Source organism: Typopeltis vanoorti, chromosome 18, assembly GCF_054136105.1.
Source record: "Typopeltis vanoorti isolate ZY-2024b chromosome 18, IOZ_Tvanoo_1.0, whole genome shotgun sequence".
NCBI classification, from domain to species: Eukaryota; Metazoa; Arthropoda; class Arachnida; order Uropygi; family Thelyphonidae; genus Typopeltis; species Typopeltis vanoorti.
The window spans coordinates 54715722-54737325 of NC_143566.1; the positions used below are offsets into that span (position 1 = coordinate 54715722).

Here is a 21604-nt window from a genome sequence, read left to right on the forward strand (position 1 = left end):
TCATTCTCAGCTTCCAAAATTGCCCCTCTTGTCCTTTCTCCACCCTCCATGAACTGAAAAATTCCATCAAGTGAAATCCTGTGTGACCCTTTCAGAAGTTTGTTTTATTACCCATCTTTCTCCTGTTTGCTGGTGTTTGCAGTCTACAAATTCTCAATCTGTCTTCATCATCAGTATTCCATAATCCTGATATCATTTTTAACATCTCCTTTGCACTCTATCCAATGTATCACAATCACAACAGAAACCAGGAAACCAGACCTGCGCACAATAGTCCAAGCGAGGTCTTATCAAGGCCTTCTAAAGAGGCAAAATGACATTCTTATCTTTACATGTGAATGTTCGTGTCAGCATTGCAATTATCTTTTCAGTTGTATTTGCAATCTTTGCAACATGGGCGCTGAACTTTAACTTCCTATCTACTAACATTCCAAGATCCCTAGCCTCATCAGTTTCTTCTGGAATAATCCCAATAATATAATATGACATTGAATATCTAATAACACCGAAGTGAATGACTTTACATTTACTGACATTAAACCGACATCCATGCCCTTATATGGCACATCGTAATTTTCAGATAAATTTGAGGTACAAAAAAAGCACATCTTATAAGGTGAAAAATATGTTACTTATTAAAATAAGTTGACAGCTGCAGTGGATGTGGGAGATGGATACACAGTATCTCCCAATGACATGGTTAAAGACCAAAGAATGGTTATTGCCTATTTACAAATGCCAGGAGTATCAGAAATAAGGGAGATGAAATTGTTGTACTAATTGAGTTTATTCACCCCAAAATAGTTGCAATAAGCGAAACAGGTTGGATGAGAATGATATTCAATGGAAACAGAAACTGAAATAGAAAGTGTTGCTGGTGATAACAGACGTATTCTGTCCACAAAATGTTGAAATACCAGGTGAAAAAAGTGACAGTGATTTTGAAGCGTATAGGATGAGATATTATTTTTATTATTATTATTTCCCAAGACCTCATGGAGTCAAAGACTCATCTGGGAGGTCCTTTTATCACACACACATCTCATCATACCGTGTCTTAAACACACTCAAACTCCTTGCAGACACCACACTCTCAGGTAAGGCATTCCAATCATTCACAACTCTGCATGAAAAAAAAACCTGCCTCTCACTCCCCTACTCACACCCTCTATATACAGTTTCCAGCGATGACCTCTGGTTCACCTCTATCTCACACCATACTGCCTCAAAACCACTGGCCCTATTTCCCTCTTGCATCTCTAACTTGTATGGACATAACTTTTTCCTCTATCATCAATAGCACTCCTCCTCCCTTTTTACCCCTTCTATCCTCACGAAACATATCATACCCTTCCATCTCTATTCCTGTCAGGATGTCGTCCTCATCTAACCATGTCTCACTTATTCTGACAATCTTTGGGTGAACAGACGCAATTAGTGCAACCATTTCATCCGCCTTGTTTCTTATACTTCTAGCATTGGTATACAAACACGACAGCTCATTTCTGGAAATACAGCTGTTCCACTGATACCACTCATGTGATCTCTCCATGCTGGACTGGGACCATTTCCCTTTCTCCTTCTTCATTTTAGAACCCTTTTCAATTCCATCTGTTTCCTCTTGATCCCTGGTCATCCCATTTCTTTCCTGCCTACACATGCTCTCACCTCCTCGTGGAGCATCCACCTTTCTCACACTGTGTACCCCTGTCCACCCTGAGCCACCCTATTTCCCTGCTCCTCTTGTACACTCATTCTCTCATTTTCTATACTCATTCCACTCACTTCCCCATTCAAAACCACCTCTTCAATCTCTCCTGTCTTACTCTCCTGCTCTTCCACATCACTCCCCTCTCAGTCTGATTCATTCTCTCCATTCACTTCTCTACCTTCCAGCAGCAGTCTCTCCAAGCGACTCACACCATAACCACTCAAATGCAGTCCATCACTCCCATACAGCTCACTTTGTCCCTCAAACTCATTCCACACATTAACAAACTGTACTCCCATCTCCTCACACATTTCAGCCAGAATATATCATTCATAATCCTTGCTCTCCACCTCATTTCACCACAATCATATTTAGGCAACACACTGACTACCCTTACTGTCACACTGTTCTCTTTTATCTTTCCAAGCAGCCTCTTGACATTCATTCTGACATGCTCTTTGTTCTCTCTTAAATCATTTGTACCAATTAACTCTTTTGCTCGCTCCTGCCTCATATCCAATGCCCCAATCACTCTACTCATTTTACCTCCTGGAAAACATACATTGTGAATTTTATCCTCTAGCACACCTTTAATAATGGAGTCGCCATACAACGCCACTCGCTCATCTTTCGTTAACTCTTTCATGCCATCATGATTTATTTTAAAAGTTTTGACCTGAATTCTCTTAATTTCATTCCGCATCCATTTCATTTCTTGCCTCATCCAACCCAATTCACTTTCCGAATCTTGCGACACATTATCTCTATCATTAAATCCTTCTAACTTTCTAACTCTCAACCCCCTCTTCTCACTTTCCCTCTCATTCATCCTTCTTTGTTTCCGTACTTTCGGTCCAACATACGTCCAACTTTCACTATCATTCTTCTCACTTTCACTCTCATTTATCTTTCTTTGTTTCCGTACTTTCGGACTAACATGCATCCAACTTTCGCTATCATTCTTCTCACTTTTACTCTCATTCTTCTCACTTTTACTCTCATTCGTCTTTCTTTGTTTCAGTACTTTCAGTCCAACATGCGTCCAACTTCTGCCATCATTCATTCTTTTTTCGCTATCATTTATTCTTTCGATTTTTTTCACTTGCGATTTCTGCATCACGTCATTTCTACTTTCATTCGTTCTCTCAATTTCGTTTCTTTCCACCACTCTCGCCTCACTTTCATCCCTTTTAACATCCATTACGGTTTTCAAATCACTCTTTTTCTTTTTTCCAGATTTTTTAACATTTTTTCGCCACTCTTTCTCACCATCCTTCTCTTTCAAACGTGCACTCGCGACACAATCATTACTAACACTTTCTGTCATCAATTTCATATTTGTATTCGTCAGTTCCTCATGTAGGTCACACTTCACACACACACCCTTCTTCTATCCACGCTAAACATCCACGAATCATTTATATAATCGAAGGAATACATATAACAGACCTCACACTTAACGAAACTACTGAAATCTAAATTAAAATCATGGAATGACAATGCTGCTGCCATTTTTTTTTTTTTCCCTGCAGGTTACTAGGTCTACTAATAAAGATTTTGTAATTATGTTTAGGCAAGAAAAATCCCCCACACTAATAATACCGGTAGTGCACAACATTTACAGCTGCTCTTACTCAAACAATTATGCATATATAATTAATTATTCCTAGAATAACTTATATGAATCAGGAGCTCTTCTTAGGTACATCCACACGCGTATGTCTACAAAGTCTTTCCTAGCTAAAACTGAAGCTTCTCAACTAGGATACAAAGTATCTAAAGATTGTCTTATGCTTTTATTAGGAGGCAATGCTGAAGGCGACTTTGAAATTAAGCCTATGTTAGTTTATTGTGTGCAAAATCCAAGATCTACTGAAGAAATCAGCACAATTTTGAAAGAACTTGGATTTAATGAACTGGATAATGAAGATGTGAGAAACTTGCTCGATTCCCATTCAGAATAGTTAAGCAAGAATGATCTCCTTGAACTAGAAGAATAGCATGCATATGAAGAAGAAGATAAAGAAGTGAACAAGAAGAGAATGTTACGACTAAGATATTCAGCTGGCTTTGGCTAGTAACAAAGAGAAGGGATTTTATTATGGGTGCTTTTAATTATAGCAATATTGATTAGAATGAAGAGAGCATCAGGGATAAGAAAAATTAATTTCATAAGTTTTTTAAGGGATAATTATCATAGGAAATGGATAACAGCACAAGGGCAGAGAGAGTATTGAATATAATAAAATCATCATAGGATGTGACAGTGAATGGAACATCTAATCTTCCCCCCAGTTGGTGAAAGCAGTGAACATGAAGTGACCCCCCCCCCATAGCCTATCATATGAGAACTTCTAAGAAGAAGGGCTATATGTTTACAGAGCTAGTGATTACAAAACGTTCCCCTGCAATGAGTCAGAAGACTCATTGAAAGAGAACAATTACTCCCACCCTAGCCATTTATTCACACAATATCTATCATATCATAACACTTGTAAAACTCATTTGTTAATGAAGCACTCACAGCCACCTCTAGCAAACCAAATCCACCCATTCAGCACTCTCCAAGCAAAAAATCAATTCCAAAAACCCTTGCTAACAACAGTGTTACAAAATTTCCCTCAGTACCCTATGGTCTCTTACTCCCTGCCGTGCCCTCTCTTGCCCATCTATGAAACCTCTTTAATAATTTATATGCTTCTATCATGTCTCCTCTTTTTCATCTATCATCTATCAACTACTTTTTGAACCCACAGACCACATGTTGACCTGGCTTTTCAATGAAAGTCTGGCTACGGGAAAGGTACCCAAGGAATGGAAGGAAGGTACAATAGTGCCATTGCATAAAGTGGTAGCAGACTAGAAGTTCTAATTATAGGCCACTTTATGTTTCATCAGTAGTGGTTATGATCTTAGAGGGGGGGTGATATGATTGAGACTTTTAAAGTGTTGACACTGGGGAGTTCTTTTACTTGGTGAAACAACAGGAAGGAGCAATGACAAGGGGCCACCCCTAGAAGTTACAAAAGGAAGCTGTGAGCAAGAGGGTGAGGGGTGGTTTCTTTGCATGGAGGGTGGTTGAACCATGGAATGCATTGCCTGATGGAGTGGTGAGAGCAAGAACAGTCGATGAGTTCAAGGATTCATACACCTCCCACAATCTTTGACACTCACCTCTGGATCCTCTCCCCAGAACTTCTTCATCCTCACTAAATCCAAGCATCAAATCTACATGCAATAGTCCAGATATTGCATTATTAAAGACTTATATGGGGCACAACAGCCTCCCGATCCCTACTTGTTAGCATGTTCTTCAATAACCAAGTAATCTGATGTGCTGTTTTGGCTACCTTTGCAATATGCCCTGTAAACTTCAACTCCCTGTCCACAATCACCCCCGAAGTCCCTGGCATCATCTGTTTCCTGCAGGCCAGTTCTGTAAATAAAGTACACAGCTTGTGATCTCTTCTTCTCAAAGTGTGTCACCTTACACTTCACCACAGTAAACTGGTAGCATTTGCCCACACTGCTAGTCTATTTAAGTCTTCTGCGGGATCACTACTTCAATTTCATTTACAATCACTCTTCCTAGTTTTGCATCATCAGCAAATGACTGAATATATCCCAACAGATCATTTCCTATATCATCAATTTCAAATTAAATAACTGAGGAACAAGTACTGAATCCCATAATACAACATTAGTCAGCTCCCTTCTCCTGGACTTAAATCTCTATAAACCACTCTTTGATATCTGTTCATAAGCAACCCTCTAATCCAAATCACCAGATTCATATCCATTTTCATTTGCTCCAATTTATGCAATGGAGTTAAATGTGAATTTCTGTACAAATCAAGTGAATTCCTGTAAAGTCAAGCAATATCACTAGTCTTGTTCCTTATCCAACTTCATTATTACTTCATTATAAAAAGTAACCAAATTTTTAAGGCAAGACCTATCCATCACAAAATCATGCTATCCCTTCTATAGTATGATATTCCCATCCACAAAGTCCTGAATTCTGACTTTCACTAATTTCTCCAATACCTTAACCATCACTCTTGAGATGATGATTGGCCTATACTTTGCTACTTCCCTCTTGGAGCCTCTTTTATACAGTGGGACTATTTTCCACTTTGCTGCATCGCCACCATTCCAGAACGGAGGCTTAAATTAAATGGCTTGGTCAGAAGAGCAGATAATTCCTTTGCTAATACTTATAATGCAGGGGCCAATATGCCATGAAATCCCATGATTGTGTTCATATTAAAGTTCTACAAAGTTTTAAGCACCAACATTTCATCATCCTCTATTGTCCCATCAGCTAATATCAGAACTAGCATTGCAATATCATCACCGAGATGGTAAACCCATGCAAAATGATCACCATGTAATTCAAGTATTTGTTTATCTTAATTGTCTATACAATTTGGTGTTTGTTATATTCATATTTTTGTTATATTCATATTCATATTTTGTTATATTCATATTCATATTTTTCTTATATTCAGGAAAAGCGGGATACCTTCCCGCTTTTCCTGAATATAAGAAATACTCAACATTGCTTGAATGATCGCAGAACAATACAACTAAATTATTATTATTATTATTATTTAGGCCTCCAAGGAGTCAAAAGACTCATCATGGGAGATCCTTCCCAGGAAACACAAGTCTATCAAGACTCATTGTGGGATGTCCCTCCAAGGAAACACAAAGTCTATCATACCACTCCTTAAACTCATTGACCGTTCTTGCTCTCTCCCCACTCTATCAGACAATGCATTCCAAGATTCAACCACCCTCCATGCAAAGAAACCACTCATCACCAGAGATCCTACTTTATATTCCAGGCCACCTACAACCGCCCTTAGAGGGCGCTCCACCTAGATAGGACTTTAGTGTCGCCCACGTGGTTGGGCTTAGTATTGTATGATATTTGTGTTATGTTACATTAGTTATTTTTGTAATCCCCGTAGATGTCCTAGTGACTAGGACGAAATATAGGAAGTATTAAATTCTTTTTAATCCTTTCTGAGAGTTGTAAAAAATCCATTAAACCACCAACATTAATGCATTCCATGGTTCAACCATCCTCCATGCAAAGAAATCACTCCTCATCCTCTTTCTCACAGTTTCCTTTCGTAACTTCCAGATATGGCTCCTTGTCATCACTCCTTCCCGCTTTTCAACCAAGTGAAAGAACTCTCCAGTGTCAACCCTGTAACCACCACTCAACAGTTTAAAAGTCTCAATCACATCACTTCTCTTTCTTCTATCAACCAAACTCTGCAGTCCACATTCCCTCAGCCGATCCTCATAACTAACATTGTATAGTCCTGAAACTGTCTTTGTTATCTGCCTTGGTATCCTTTCACACAGTTAATTTATACCGTTCAAACCCTTGGGACCAAATCTGAGAACAATAGTCTAAGTGTGGTCTGATCAGGGTCTTATACAATGGAATGATAATTCTTTTATCTCTGCAGGTCAGCATCCTTCTCATTATTGCAGCAATCCTGTTTGTTACCTTCACCACCTTTGCAATATGTCCCTTGAATTTCAGGTTTCTATCGATCATCAACCCCAGATCTCTTGTCTTCCCTACTTCCTCCAGTATAGCTTCACCAATAGAGTATGCAGTATCCCATCGATGTGTCCCAAACCTCAAGATCTTACGTTTTGCTGCATTAAACCAAAACCCCCATTCATTTACCATCTGTCCAACTTATTCAAATCCTCTTGCAGGACTGCCACATCCGCACTATTACTAATAACCCTTCTGATCTTCACATCTTCTGCAAACAACCGAATATCCTCCTGCAATCCACTGACAATGTCATTGATATAAAGATTAAACAATATAGGTCCCAGTACTGAGCCCTGAGGGACACCACTTGCAACCCTCTGCCTCCTTGAAACTGCCCACCATACACAACTCGCTGATACCTATTGGACAGCTAATCCTGAATCCAGTTGACCAACCTGACATCCAAACCCATGTATTGCAACTTAAATATCAGCTTATCATGTGGCACCCTTTCAAATGGCTTTGCTAAATCCAAGAAAATGGCAGTATATGCCTTTCCCTCATCTAATGCTCTTGTATCTTTATTATAAAAGGCTGGCATATTACTAAAACAAGAGCGCCCCCTCACAAATCCATGTTGACTCTCACAGATAACATTACCCTCATCTGCCCAATGTTGTATACGGTCTCTAACTAATTTCTCCAAGTTCTTAACAACTACTGATGACACACAAACTGGCCTATAATTAAACACTTCCAGTCTGCTGCCACCCTTATGCAATGGCACTATCTTCCCTGGGCACCTTTCCCATAGCCAGACTTTCAATGAAAATCCTGGTCAAAGGAGCTTCACATTCCCTCAAAACTTGTAGTGAAATACCATCCAGTCCCACAGCTTTACTGACATCCAAAGTACTTGGTATTTGAAACATGCTCTCCTCCTGCACTTCTAAACCTCGAACCTGTCCTATTCCTCTAGTATTAAAATTTACTCCTCAAGGATGAAATACACCAATAAAGTGTTCATTGAACAATTCCACTATGTCCTCTGCATCAGTCACTCTATTTCCATTTTTATCCCACAGTGTCATTCTTCCACAATCATTTCTCCTCCTACTGGCCACATAGCAAAAAAATTCCTAGGATTTTCTTTGGATCTTAGGACCAATCTCTTCTCATATTCCAGTTTCATCTTCTTTACCATGCTAGTCACTCTCATGGCATGTGTCTTATATTCTCCATGCATCTGCTCTTCATCTGTCTCCTTATATCCTTTCCATAGCCTCTTTTTCACATGCAGTTCCTGTTTAATATTGTTTGTCATCCATTTTACACCAAATTGTGTTCTCTTCTTCACTTGTCGAATACAGCTTACTATTGCTGCTAACAAATATTCCTTCACAATTTCCCAAGCCCTAATGATATCCCGACCTTCCAATTCCCCCCTCCATGAAACGTCCCCAAGTTGATGTCTAAGACTATTATAATCACCTGCCTTATAATTCCACATATGCTCCCATCTCTTTGATACTCCTGCATATATACTCATCTTCTAAGTCAAAATCACATAGTCTCTATCTCCAACTGGTGGGAGAGATATCATCTCAGTTATCATCAACTTTTCTGATGCTGTGACCAAATCCAAAACTCTTGAACCTCTTGTTCCCTCTATTACATGTTGCCTAAGACATTTGTCCCTCAAGAATTCTAGAAATTCCATTCCCTTATTGCTACATGCATCTTCCTCTCCTCAATTTATACTGCTGTAGTTAAAATCTCCCATAACAATCATTCTTCTTGCAATTGCCAAGCTCAACTGTCTAAACAACATCACCTGGTCCCCACCATCTGTGCTCCTTGGTTTGTAGCAACACCCCACTAAATATCCTGTCTTGGTCAATTCTACCTCACACCATATGCTTTCAAAACCATTAGTTTCACTGCCTTCCAAAAAGTATCCGCTCTTAGAGGACATAAGTCGTCACTTATCATAAGCAGTACTCCACCACCACACTTTCCCTTCCTATCCTGCCGAAAAATGCTGTACCCTGTTACTTCTATTCCTGTTATTATATCCTCTTCTGTTAACCACGTCTCAGTAATCCCAATAATCTTTGACCAGGATGATGCTATCAGCGCCACCAATTCCTCTCCTTTATTCCAGATACTCCTGGCATTAGTATAAAGCAGGGGTGTTCAACCCGTCGATCGCGACCGACCAATCAATCGCGGAGCGATTTTGGTCGATGTCTTGTGTATTCCTCCTTACTTACAAATTTTATTAAAACTGAAAACATAATATTTTATTTATCATTATTTTTAATTCACTTTAAGTGTATTGCTATTGTTTATTTATTTTTTGTTAAAATTGTCAAATCAGTAAATTTCTTATAAGTCCAGGTAAATTAATTAATTTGGATCAGTGGAAGTCAAACAGCGCGCTGAGTGAATACGATTATAAGCAAAGTGTAAAAACTCGATTGTAGCTTAAATATTAAATATTCCAGAGCACGTTACATCGATTTTTTACTTAGGTTAAGTCCCATGTCTGTTTGTATTAGATGTTTTTTAAATAACTCTTTGAAGCTAACTGTATATACTGCTTCAATAAGAATATGTTAGAGTGTTAAAAACAAAGGCAATGTTTTTGTCACCGAAGCTGTACATGGCGGCATTAGAAAGATTGTTATTAAAACTTGTGTGTATGAGAAAGGCTTGCAGGTTCTAAGTGTAAACATCTCTGAAGTCAGTCAGAAAGAGTTCAAACAACTTTCCAATGGCCAGCAACTTACAATCAAAAGAAAGCGGAGAAGAACCAAAGGCGTGCCGAGCTTGAAACTTAAGATGAAAGACTCATACCGATTCTTTGGGAGTTGCCAAACTTCATGCGAGGTCTCAGAGGAGACCTAATAAAAAGGGACTGAAGCAAGCAGAAGGGGTCCCAGTTCCAGAATTGCTGTCAGAAAGACGGCCACCTGGTCCAGAGTTGCCATCAGAGAGAGACTGCCCGGATCCACGTTGCTTGAGAGAGGAGTTTCCCGCTTCCATAAAGGAGCTTCTCGGTTCGAGACATCACTAAAAAGAGACTGCTTCTAGGCCACAGACAAGGTTTCGAATTGCCGAAAGGAAGAGTTCCAATTGCCGGAGAAAAGTTTCCAGGCCAGAGAGGGATCCAGTTAACAGTTGGTGGCAGTTCTAGTTGTTGAAACGGCAGAAAAAGAAAGCAGTCATCCAGGCATTTTCAGCAAGCCCAAGCAGAGGAGAAAAGGCAAGACAAATTTCTCGAAGCACCTTCGTTCATAAGCTTTTCTTTTCACAGAGAGAGAGAGTAACCTTTTTCCAGAACTGAATGAGCCCACAGCCTGCTACATTCCTGATGAGATGCAGCCGAGCCAAAATTTCCTGAAGAAGATCTGAGACTAAAGAATTGCCATAGAATGTTTAGTGAAAGACTTTTGACTGAATGTGAGATACAGAGCCTTTGTAAGTTCAAAACGTTTATATAATATAAACGTTTTGAGGTGTTAAGAAATGTCCATAAGAGAATCAACTGGCATGTTAGAGGGTGATATCAAATGTGTAAAGATAACTTAACACAGATTTAGGTAACCTCTTTACGAGTAAGCTTAGAGATTAGTAAGTAAAAATTTGAAAGATTGAGGGTAAATAACCTTATTTGTTAAAGAAAGTATTTAATATTGAAGAAAGAAGGTTCTAAAGAGTTTTTATAGATGGATAGAGAAAGCAATCTCCCTAACGTTAAAATTGTGTATATTTCATAGTAATGTAAATAATTGTCATTTGACTTTCTTGTTAAAAGAGTGTTGCATGTTTGTTTATTTACAAATGCACTGTTTCTAAAATAAATCGGACTTGTTGAGCGGGAATCTAAGTGAGTTGGCCAAAGCGTGAAATTAAGAAAAAGAATAGACCACAACTGTCTGTGAAAATTTTAATGTAGGAATTTGTGTTAGAGAAAGAGAGAGAGAGAAATCTACCAGCCATATATTTGAGTTCTTTTTACTAATCAAAGTTATTAGTGGCGCAGTCTCATTTTAAATAAATTTTCTAATATCTTAGGCATAAGACTCGTAATACAAAAGGTAGATAAACATAGCATGTAATAAGATAAAGAAGAGAGATTCTGAGAGAGAGAAAGCACGCACAGCAAATTAGAATAACGGAGAATAAAGTATAGAGTAAAAGACATCACAAGTAATTAATAGAAATTACAAGTATACAAAGTTAAATAATAATAACAGTGTACAATGTCGCAGTAACGACTGGATAGCAAAAGTAGACATATAACAAAAGCACATCGTATGGGTTTTGTTTCATCTGAGGATAATCATGAGTGTATCAAAGAAATCAAAGACGTATCGTTTTCACAAGGCATGGGAAATGGATTTTTTCTTTACAATGGTAAATGGAAAGTGTTGTTGTTGGATTTGTAATTCATCTGTAGCAATTCCAAAAAAAGGTAATATTGAGAGACATTTTCGATCGCTACATGCAAAATATGATGAAGATTTTCCTAAAAATTCCGAAATACGTAAATCAAAAATTAAATTTAAAGGCAGGCCCTTCTGGACAATAAAATATGATTTCGAAAGTAATAAATAAACCAATATCAGTCACTATTGCATCTTTGAAAGTATGTCATTTATTAGCAAAAGCAAAAAAGCCTTTTATGTGATGGAGAGTTAATAAAAGAATCGTTTCTTGCAGCAGTAGAATCTTTATTTTCTGATTTTAAAAATCAAAATGAAATCATTTCGAATATTAAAGATTTACAACTTTCCAGAACAACGTTTATGAGAAGAGTTGAAATTTTAAGTGCTGATGTGAATACTCAGTTAACGTCAGACATTACCAGTGTGTTGCGTTTTCATTACAATTTGATGAATCAAACGACTTCACTGATATTGCTCAGTTAATGGTATTTATTCGCATGGTATTTCAAGATTATTCAAGTAAAGAAGAACTTTTGAATATTATTTCATTATTGGGAAGGACTAGGGGAGAAGACATTTTTTCGCATTTGATGAATTTGTGAAACAACACAAACTTCCGCTTTCAAAACTTGTGTCTATTACTACTGATGGTGCTCGTGCAATGATAGGTAATAAATCAGACTTCATTTCATTATGTAAAAACAATGACAAATATCCACATTTTTTAATGTACCACTGTATTATTCACCAACAAGTACTGTATAGTAAAAGATTAAACACAAAAGATGTTTTGGATATTACATTTAAAATTGTAAATTCTGTTCGAGGAAAAGCAGTGCAACGCCAGTTATTTAAATTACAGGCAGATGATGATAGGGAACCTCTGTTGTACAATAATGTTCGCTGGCTCAGCAGAAGTCAATTTTTAGAAAGATTTCTTTATTAATTAACGATATAAAAATTTTCTTGATGAAAAAGGAGATATTTATCCACAATTGAGTGATAAAAGATGGTTGTTACACTTATCATTTTTAGTAGATTTCTGTACGAAATTAAGCAATTTAAATTTAGAGTTACTAGGTAGAGATAAAAATTTAATTGCCATGTTAAGTTCAATAAAAACTTTCCAACAATACTTACTTTTATTAAAGAAAAATATAAATGACCATGAATTTAGACATCTCCCATATTTATTAAAATTTTTTGAACAAAATCAAGAAATGCTTCGCTATGATTTAAAAGAATTTAATCGTGAAATAGAATTAGTTGAGGAAGAAATAAATTCAAGATTTAATGATTTTAATAAAACTGAAATGATTGTGTCTTTTATCAATAATCCATTTCAAGAAAACTTGAACATCACAGAAATTTCAAATAAAATTAGTGGGCTGTTTGATTTAAACCAAGCTGAAGTAGAACTTGAGATAATAAACATTCAGAATAGTTTACATTTAAAATCAATAAACAATGAAGTCATTTGGGAGTATGCACATGAAAAATTCCCAATATCAACTGATATTGCGTGAAAAATTCTGTCATGTTTCGGATCGACATACTTGTCAGAATCCACTTTTTCAAATATGACCATCATAAAAAATCAATTAAGAAACCAAATTACAAATGATCATTTGGATGATTGTCTGCGATTGGCCACTTCTTCATATCAACTTGACTATGAAAATATTGCGAGGTCCAAACAATGCCAAATTTCACATTAACTTTTTTTTTTTTTAATCAACCAGCATTTCCTGTAACTTGTGAGTTTGTAATCAATCTGTAGTTTTTTCTAACTCTGATTTTCCAAAATAGAGAAATGATAATATTGGGTAAGTGGAGAAGGGAATTCCAAGTATAATGAGGACTCTCTCTCTCTCTCTTAGGGTTTAGTTCAAAAGATATACCTCTAAGATCCCACTTTTCATGGCAGCCCGATCCAGAAAGATACTAGGATTGAATTAATGCAGAAATCATATGTTTTCCATATACAAGTAGCAAAAAGGTATATCACCTTATTAAAATACTCTGTTTCTGAGTTTTTCACTTGTTTATAAAGTAAATTATACTTAACAATAAATTATATTCTTGTTTAATCCTTTATCCAAGTGCAAGCAAACAGTTTGCACATGAAGTATCTTCACAACCAGCCTAATTTTATATAGAGGCTGTTGACTTCATATTGATAATAACTCTCCATGAAATCACTAAACTCAACCCTAGGGGTTTTGATAAACCAGCAACTTATTAAAATCACACTAATTCTTGTCATTCACAACACACTCCAGAAAATCAAGAAATTGTAAAGCGATTTGATTTTCAATTTAAAGTAGCATTACCCATAACTTTACTCCAGAATCGCATTTGATTATTCTTTGTATTATCAGTTAATTTAGTAAACATTTCCCCCTTTGCTGGACTGATTTTCTGTTATTCCTTAGTGTTGACATCCTTTCTGAAAATCTCTTATTTGCTTAGTATAAGCACGTTCAAATGGAAAGTATAATAAATATTACTTGGATGGATTTGAATGGGAGTCGAGTTTTTATATGTATATGATTTATACATAAATCATATGTAATTGTTATATTTCAATTTTATTAGCATTTTATAAATTACATTATGCATTTCAATTATGAATTCCTGCAGTTATTAAATCTGCATAAATGCCTTTCTTTAGGGAATGAATTATAAACTGTAAGATAAATGCACTATTTAATTGAAATTATTGCAGTATAAATGATAATGATATAAAGTTACTGTTTGTTTGATTCTGGGCATTTCTTTCACCATTGCAAGCTCTTGTTAAAACAGACTTCAACTGTATGCATATATGGGGAAACTTTAACAGACGTAGAGGAAATGAGAGATCTAGGAGTGATGGTGGACAAGGACCTGAAATCCAGGGCTCACATTGCACAAGTTGTAAAGACATCGCATCGAATAATGGCATTGATGCGGAGAACCCTGACATGCAGAAATAGAGAGGTTATGATTCCATTGTATAAGGTCTTGATCAAGCCTTGTATGGATTATTGTGCACAGATTTCATTGTCAGGTTTTCATGGTGACGAGGATATGTTGGAAAGGGTACAGAGAAGATTCACAAAGGTATGCAGAGTATGAAGACAGATTGAGAGAATGTAAGTTGCAGAGCCTCATGAATAGGAGGAAGGGGGGGGGGGTATGATTGAGATAAAGTCTGGCTGGCCGAGTGGTTAGCGTGCCTGCTCTTCGGCCAAGAGGCTGCAGGTTCAAATCCCGCCATGGGCATGGATGTTGTGATTGTCTGTGGAAATACTAGTGGTAGTGGTCGATGGTAGTTGGCGTCAGTGTAGTTGCAATCAGTTGGTGGATTGTGAATGGTGGAAGCAGAGTTGTAGAGCAGATTCCCTCTCTCAATGAGTCTTTGGACTCCCTGGAGGTGACAAATAATAATAATAATAATAAATATTTTATTCCAATATATTTGGGTTTTTTTGTTGTATTAAAATATTTGTTGTATTAAAATAATTAAAAGTGATAAATAAACTTTTTAAATACACAAATAAAGTTTTTAGATGTGTATTTTTTTTAGTTGTTTATTTGTACATAATCAGATATCAGGTTGGGGGAACGTGATCTATATAAGAGAGTAGATCGCCGAATAACTTATATATAAGAGAGTAGATCGGCAAATAACTTTTTATAGAAAAGTAGCTTGTGTAGTAAAAAAGGTTGAACACCACTGGTATAAAGCATAAAAAATGCCACTATTTCTATACCCAGCATTATCCCCTCTAGACCACTGGGCTCAGCATTACCTGATGTTGTCCCCATTCTCCCAAGTACCCTTTCGCACAAGAGGCCACCCCTGCTACCATCCACCTTGGGCATTCTAGTTTCCTTGCATTGACACACCGACTCATTTAGAACAGCAATCTCTCCAAATGCCTACATCCTTCCTCATTAGATTGCAAGCGGTCTCTCGCATACAATTCCTCTCTGTCCTCAAACACCCTCCAAGCATCCACATATTCCAATCCTCTCTTCTTGCACATTCTAGCTATTATGTTATTCAATATTACTGCTCTTCTGTTCAGCTCCACTATCATACCTAGGCACACACACTATCTTTCCTCTCTATGTCTTCTTTCGTACTACTTTCGACATAGTACGAAAGAAGTACTACCTCGTAGTACTTCTTTTGTACTACGCCTTCTTTCATACAAGCAAGAATCTCATATCTCTCACGGCCCAATTTACATTACCTCTCAAGTCATTTGTTCCTACCATCACAATCATTTCATCTACCCTTTCACTCCTCTTAATTGCAATAGCCACACTTTCTATTGTTACTCCAGGCAAACACTTCTCACGCATCCTATCTTGCACACCACAGATCAATGAATCACCATACATTACACCTCTTACAATTCCCTCCCTCCCTCCTACTGTTTCCATTATCTCCTCTTCTATCATTCCCATGTCTTTCTCTCAGTCCCTCTCTTCCACTTATCCTATTCTCTCCTCTTCTATCATTCCCATAACTCTCTCTCATGGGCTGTTAACTTATCTAGCCGTTCCATAATGGAAAATGAACTAAATGTACTAGCAAGTGGCTATAAGTTCATGATTTCAACCAAATGAATTCCCTATTTTGATTTCATGCACAACACTAAAAAGAACATCAGTTATCTCTGTAATAATTAAACCTACATGCTACGTTTGAAGTAGCCAAGTAATCTATGATAATGCATAACCACTGGAAATGAATATTCCACCATCAGAATTAAAAGCCCTGAATTCCTTAAAACACATTAACATAGGTATTACCAAAGCTGACAAAGGGAACACCATTATAGTCTTACATTCCAAATCATTTGATTGAAAAACGAAGTTACTTCTTCATGGTCAGAATACACACTCTCAGATAAATAAGGATGCTGGCAAATGTCAGTCCAAGAAATTATTATTATTATTCCAATACTCAATAGAGTCAGAGATGCATCTATGAAGACCTTTCATAGATGCATCAATCATTCACAATTCTGCATGCAAAAAACCTGCTTCTCTGTTCACACCCTCCTTATACAGCTTCCAGGGATAACCTCTGGTTCTCACCTGATCTCCCACTATTTTGTGTAGAACCTCTCCAGCATTGATCCTATAACAACCCCTTACTAACTTGTAAATCTCTATCATACCACGCCTCTTTCTCCTATCCACTAGACTCTGAAAATTGCATCTTCTCAACCTTTCCTCATATTTGACATACCAGAGATCAGAAACTAACTTAGTTAGTCACATTGAAAACCAGGTCACCAAATCTGGGCAGAGTAGTCCATGTGTGACCTAATCAAAGCCTTATACAATGGAATAAGAATCTCCTTATTTCTACAAGTCAGTGTCCTCTGCATCTTTCCCAGAATTCTATGTATTCTCCTCACAATTTTGGCAATGTGTCCCCTAAATTTCAGATTCCTATCCACTATCACCCCCCCCCCCCAAGATCTCTTATTTCCTCCACCTCCAACAATATATCCCCACCAAGCATAAATTCTACATCCCACCTTTGTTTCCCAAATTTTAAAACTTTACATTTTGCAACATTGAGCTCGCATCCATATTCCCATGCCCATTCACTCAATTTATTCAAGTTTTCTTGTAAGGCTACAACATCTTCTCTACTCTTCATAGTTCATCTTAACTTTGCATTATCTGCAAAAAATTGAATATTCCCAACCAAATCTTTGCAAGTATCATTAACATACAGGTTAAACAGGAATGGCCCTAAAACAGATCCCTGAGGCACACCACTAGTGACATTCCTCTTCTGAGATACTGCTCAAAAATACACAACTTGCTGATACCTATCAGATAGCCTGTCTCCAATCCAATGCACTAATCTAATGTCCAACCTCATCTGCTCTGATTTGAGCTATCAGCTTATCATGCGGTAATCTGTCAAAAGCGGTTGTAAAATCTGAGTATACTGTTTATCCCTCTCCTCTGTCCAGAAGGATGTCACTTTATTGTAATAAATAAGCAATTACTAAAACATGACCTCCCTTTAGCAAATCCATGCTGTCCATCAAATAATACCATTGTTGTCAACCCAATTCTGGATCCTAGTTCTCACCAGCTTCTACAACAACTTAACCACAACACCTGACACAGAAAGTTCTATCACCTCCCTTATGAAGCAGCACAATCTTGCCCTCCTTTCACTCCTTTGGAACTTGAACCAGTGCAAGACTTGTATTAAAAAAAAATGTCAAGGCAGATGTCATCTTTTTGGCACATTCCTTCGGAATATGTGGTGATATATTATCAAGTCCCACAGCCTTATTAACATCAAGTTTACTCAATTGCCCATACATCACTTGCACACTTACTGTCTTTCCTCCCCATCATCAAATGCTCTCAATCTCTCAATGAAGTCACATTCACAAGACTGAAAGACCTTTATGAACTGCTCATTAAGTATCTCCACTATATCTTCTGCAACAGCTGTCTTTATACCATTTTCTCCAATCAATGTCATCCTTCCATGATCATTCTTTTTTTTTTTGCTAGCCACATATCGAAAGAACTCCCTAGGATTCTTTTTGGCTTCATTAGCTGAGTGCTGCTCATACCTCACTTTTGCTACCCTTACCAACTAAGTCACCCACCTTGCCTGGTCTTTGTAATCCTCATGGAATTGGTTATTACCACTTCTCTTATGCTGCCTCCATAACGCCCTTTTTCTCTGTATTGCATGCTTAATCTCATTATTCATCTATTTCATACCTACCTACCTTATTTAACCTTCTGACCCTTGGAATACATTTAGACATTGCTTCTACTAGATAGTTCTTGAATATCCCCCAAGCTGCATTGATCTCTTTTCCAGCTAACTCCTCATTCCATGCAACACCTGCAACCTGTCTCCTGAGCTCCTCATAATCACCAGCTTGTATTTTCACATATATCTCTTCCTCACAGAGGTCCTCACACTGCTGGCAACAACCAAGTAATCACTTCATTGTCACTCTCATCAAATGGAGGGCGGTTGGACACCTCATTTATAATTACATCCTCTGATGAGATGATCAAATCCAAGATCCTCAATCCTCGTGTGCCCTCTGTTACATACTGTCTGAGGTAGTTGTCCCTCAAAAACTCAAGAAACTCATTTTCTTTACTTGCAGTTACAGATATGGGATGGGTGAACTATCTCATCATCCCAGTCTATATTGTCGTAATTAAAATCGCCCATAATCACTCTTTTCTTATTTCCTTGAATAATTTTATTATAGATTTCATAGTCACTACCATCCACATTACCCTGTCTATAACAACATCCAACTAAGAATTTCATTCTATTCACCTCTATCTCACATCATACTGACTCAAAACCACTGGCACCATTTTCCTCTTGCATCTGTACTTTGTAGGGACATAACTCTTTCTCTATCATCGATAGCACTCCTTGTCCTCCCTTTTTACCCTTTATATCCTCACGAAACAAGTCATATCTTTTCATCTCTATTAATGTCAGGATGTCATCTTCATCCAAAACCATGTCTCACTTATTTAAACAGTTTTGGAAGAACAGACTCAATTAATGCAACCATTTCATTTGACTTATTTCTTAGACTTCTAGCATTTGTGTACAAACACAGGAGCTTATTCCCGGATATAGAGGTAGTTCCACTGAAACCACTTATTTGATGTGACTCCTCCATGCTTAACTCGAACCATTTCTTTTTCTCCTTATTCATCTTAGAACCTTATTCAAATCCAACTGTTTTCCCTTGATCCCAAATCATCCCATTCCTTTCCTGTCTACACATGCATTCACATCCTCTTCGAGATCATCCATGTTTCTCATACTGTGTTCCTCTGTCCATCCTGAGCCACCCTGTTTCACTTGCACACCCATTCTCTCATTCTCTATACTCATGCCACTCACTTCCTCATTCATAACCACATTTTCAATCTCTCCTGTCTTACTCTCCAGTTCTTACACATCACCTTCGGCTTGATTAGATTCATTTTCTGCACTTACTTCTCTATCTTCTAGCAGCAGTTTCTCCAAGTGACTCACACCAAAACCACTCAAATGCAGTCCATTGGTCCCTCACAGTTCACATCATCCTTCAAACTCATTACCTACATTAACAAACTGCAATTCTTTCTCCTCACACATTTCTGTTAACATATCATTCATAATCTTTGCTCTCTGCCTCATCTCACCACTGTTATATCTGGGCAACATGCTTACTACCTTTCCTATCACACTATTCTCTGTTATCCTTCTCAACAACCTACTGATATCCAATCTGACACATGTTTTGTTTGCAGGTCATTTAACTATTACAACTACCAAAAAGAGAATCTGGAAGCCCATGAGCCGTACAGTACACTACAGATCAGGGCACAGGTAAGAAGAATGACCTGCATGGTAAAGAAGGTCAAAGCCAATTATGAAAATTTCAAAATAGTTATTTCATTATTTGGCAAGTAAAAATAAGAATGAGTATAGAAGGATAGTTTTAAACAGATGCTCATTGTAGGAAGGTAACAGAAGCAAATGAAATAATTGAGTTAATAATGATCATTTTACAAATATGTATCATCCATTCGGAGATATTCCAGTACCAGATGTGTCAGTGACTGAGTAGAATATAGAGGTAGATGAACTGCAGGGGCTTACAATATTGCAGGGCCCTAATATGAATGAACCATTGGATTAAATGCCATAATAACTCATATATTATGAGAATATGCAAGGAAAATGTCATCTTCTCTGCTCAAGTTGTTTCATTTGAATCTCAGTTTTTGAAAGGTGCCAAAGGAATGAAAAGAATACAAAATAGTTCCCCTGCATAAAGTAGATTCCAAAAGAGAAGTTCCAAATTCCAGGGCAATCAGTAACTCAGTAGTGGTGGTTATTTCAGAATTTGGTAAAAGATATTGTTCAGAATGGGTGGGCAGAAATATGATAATTTATAGGGAGTAACATTGTTTTGTGAAGGGTAGGTAGGTCTTGCATTATTTATTTACTTATTTATTTTATGATGGGCCCCACACATGAAAGGTTACAAGACCTCTAACACCACAGTGCCATGTGTGGGTAAGTGATTAAGGAGAAAAATGTAGCCCATTGATATGTTTCTTAAAAAGCAGGAGGATGTACTCAGTGGTAAAAACAGTATGGGGGGGGGGGGAGATTGTTCCAAAGAATACAGGTGGATGCAACGAAGGAAGCTGACAAGAAGTTAGTTTGGTGTGTTTTCAGCTGGACAGCATACAGGTGTTAGTCAGTGGCTGCAATACTTATTGCATGGTTAGAAGAAAGTGGAGGAATGGTAGCAGTCAATTCACACGAGCAATGCTCATGAAAGTAGTACTTAAAGAAAAGGCACAGAACTGAAACAGCATGCCTATGATAAAGTGGCTGAAGGGGGGGTTGTAAGGTAAGGGTCATCAATTAAGTGGACTGAATTTCTCTTCCGAATATCATCAAGAATTCTTAGGAAGGTCTTAGTTGGTCTACCACAAACATAGAAACAGTACTTCGAGGTTAGTCAGAACTGAGACTTGTTAGGAGTTGAGAGGAAGGGAAGTAATGTGTAATGTTCAGAAGGAAAAGAACACCAAGATTTTTAAAGACTAAGGAGGCTATGTAAGTAATATGTTTGTGCCAAGATAAAATGAATGTGACAGTCAATCCAAGAAGAGAATGCTGATCTTGAAAGAAAACTGGAGCATTATCAAAAGTGAGAGGGGATGAGGCACGATATTTTCTTGCACGTAATAAGCCAAACTTGAGTTTTTTGGCATGGAAATTTACTGTTTCACTCCATTTGAGCATGTTGAGGTGGTCACTTTTTAAGTCACTGGTTATGGAAGATCATGAGGCATGTAACATTAGAGTACCATAGGGTT

The 21604-nt window shown here is 37.5% G+C and overlaps 1 protein-coding gene across 1 annotated transcript in view; it reads right to left on the reverse strand.

The window, feature by feature from the left end:
* The window catches only part of LOC150096673 (twitchin-like), a 2440784-nt gene that overhangs the window by 1916367 nt on the left and 502813 nt on the right, over nt 1–21604 (reverse strand). The gene's annotated exons all lie outside the window — the stretch shown is intronic.